The sequence below is a fragment of the Sinocyclocheilus rhinocerous genome, unplaced genomic scaffold (genome assembly GCF_001515625.1).
Source record: "Sinocyclocheilus rhinocerous isolate Xijiao unplaced genomic scaffold, SAMN03320098_v1.1 scaffold1493, whole genome shotgun sequence".
Taxonomy (NCBI): Eukaryota; Metazoa; Chordata; class Actinopteri; order Cypriniformes; family Cyprinidae; genus Sinocyclocheilus; species Sinocyclocheilus rhinocerous.
This window is the reverse complement of record NW_015640467.1, coordinates 64,168-67,199: the sequence shown is the minus strand read 5'-3', so window position 1 is coordinate 67,199 and position 3,032 is coordinate 64,168.

The window sequence follows — 3,032 nt, the reverse complement described above, 5'->3', positions numbered from 1 at the left end:
AATTTAATACATCCTTGCTGAAGTTTTTATTATTATTATTTACTATTTTATTGTTATTTATTTTATTAAATCTTACTGACCCCAAACTTTTAAATGGATGTTTCCACAAAAATATGAAGCAGCACAACTGTTTTCAACATTGATAATAATCAGAAATGTTTCTTGAGCAGCAAAGCAGCATATTATACTGATTTCTGAAGATCATGTGACACTGAAGACTGGAGTAATGATGCTGAAAATTCAGCTTTGCATCACAGAAATAAATTACATTTTAACAGATATTCACATAGAAAACAGCTTTTTTAAATTGTAATAATATTTCACAATATTACTGTTTTTATTGTATTTTAATCAAATAAATGCAGCCTTGGTGAGCAGAAGTGACATTAAAAATCCAAACTTTTAACCGGTAGTGAATAGCTACTAAAAACTGGATGTGGAAATTCTTCGTTTCGCCCTGGTCTTCCTGCGTCCTCACCTATACGCCACACGCTTCCTGCATACACTCCCTGTTCTCGTTGCAGCGTTTCCATAGCAACTTTGAAATGTGGGAAACCCTCTGTCTTTCAGAGAGGAGTGAGGGGGAGCTGCTAATCAGGTGATTGAAAACAGTGATCGAGCATCAGCATATAGTGCTTTCGCTCTTGGAAATCAACTGCATTGATGCCGCTTGCTGACTGACTGTATGCGTTACTGTATTTTTCCACTGTCTCATTTCCTGCATACACTACTGACTGACAGATAGATGCGTTTGGCTGCGTGTACATTTGTGTAAAATGGCATATCGGTGATGCTTTATACAATCAGAGATGTCTGTAGTGACTGTGTAGTATTTATCTGACCGGTCTCTAAAGCTCTGTAGGTGAAGGTCACAGTCTTTATGTAGGCTTTACAGTGCTGGCTTGTTATATTTGATATATATGGGATAGTTATCGCCAGTTGTTGTTAATCAGATTCAAGTGCCGAGCATCTGTGAGCACTGAACGTCTGCATCAGTAGCGAGGCCTCTGTTTCCATGACAACCACGGGCTGGAAATAGCCCACGCTCTCTCTCTCTCTCTCTCTTTCTAACATGCATGTATTTATTGTCTCCGAATACATGCCAGTGTTTTTTCCCCCTACTTTTCGCTGCTGTCTGACTCTCCCCTCCCCTTTGCTTTCCAGAGCTCACCTCTCTGCTCCCCTCCTCTCCTCTCCTCTCCTCTGCTGTTCTCCCCTCCGTCTCGGCGGATATATAGTGGCTCAGTTGCCATGGAAACCTGCAGAAACTATGGTGATGGTCTTACAGCATTGCCTCAGCAGCACCAAGTGGCTGAGCACAACTGCATGCATTGATTTAAGCAAATTAATACAGTAAATCGGCCAGGTCAAACTGAAATGTTTGTTTTTACTATGATTATTTTTTGCTGTCAATATTTGGCTATTAATATTCAAATTATATTTAATATATAATACACACACACACATATAGACTAAATATAATACATAATTATGCATATATTACATATTTAAATATTTTTAAGGTTAATTGTCCTTAAATATCATGAAAATAGGCCCTAAAATAGGCTACTGTCAATATTTGGCTATTAATATTCAAATTATATTTAATATATAATACACACACACACACATATAGACTAAATATAATACATAATTATGCATATATTACATATTTAAATATTTTTAAGGTTAATTGTCCTTAAATATCATGAAAATAGGCCCTAAAATAGGCTAAATATAATACATATTTAAATATTTTCTGGATAAATGTCTTTAGATGCATTGCAATACATATATAACTGTTTTGCAATTTTAACATTTAATGATAAATGTCCTTAAATGTCTTGAAAGTAATGTAAAAATACCTTAAAATAGTCTAAATATAATGCACATATAAATATTTTAAGGATAAATGTCCTTAAATGCAATTAATACACACATACACATTTTTGTTTTTATGTATGTGCATACATTTTATATATATATGTGTATTTTTTACTTTTAATTTTGAGAATAAATATGACCTGGAGATTCAACAACATTTGTCAAAAACCATATCCCAATCAATACTAGGTGACAAAAATCCTCATTTTCACATCATCACATATTAATACACATTGTCTTGGCCATTAAAACAGGTCAAAATTGAATTAAACCATGTCTTTTAATCAACACCATTTGGATAAACTCTTTATATTATAAACCGATAACGGATCTATGATATTGTGGAAAATATTAGTTAGTGGGCTTTAGACATCTAACTGTAAATTGTGAAGATTAGTGGATTGAATGAGCAGAAAATGGGTGAAATATTTTCTCTATGTGTTTCGGTGAAATCGGTGATGGTGCAGTTTTCATAAAAGTAGTTTATTTTCTATTCTGCAACACAACAAATGCAGATACAAGTTACACATGCAATGCAGTTTGGGGTGCAAAGTCAATTTGATCATTTCAGACAGCATTAAGGTATGCATTCAGTTTATATGATGTACTTAGATCAGCAAGACCTGGGTACTCGATCACCAGTTTGATCCTAAAATCATTTATGAGGAGGCTATAGCTGTATGTCGACTACATGTTGAAAGGAAGGATCTGTGTTTTAGTTCCTATTAAAGCCATAGTTTTTGAACATGCATAATTGTCCATAGCACAACGTCACCGGTTGCTATAGTTTTGATAAAAATACTTCTGACTGGGGCTTAATGTAGTCAACCGAGCATTCAATTAAAGCCTTCAAAAGCTACAAAACCAGAGCGCGAGTTTAAGACCGCGTGAGCCGGCGTCAGTTATTTCATTCACGTGGAGAGCCATGAAAGTAATGTAAAAATACATTAAATTGGGCTAAATATAATACATATTTAAATATTTTTAGGGATAAATATTCTGAAATGTCATGAAAATAATGTAAAAATGCCCAAAAATAGGTTAAATATAATACATATAATATATATATAAATACAATTTAAAAATTGAAATTAAATAAAAATTGACCCTTATGACTGGTTTTGTGGTCCAGGGTCATATATATATAT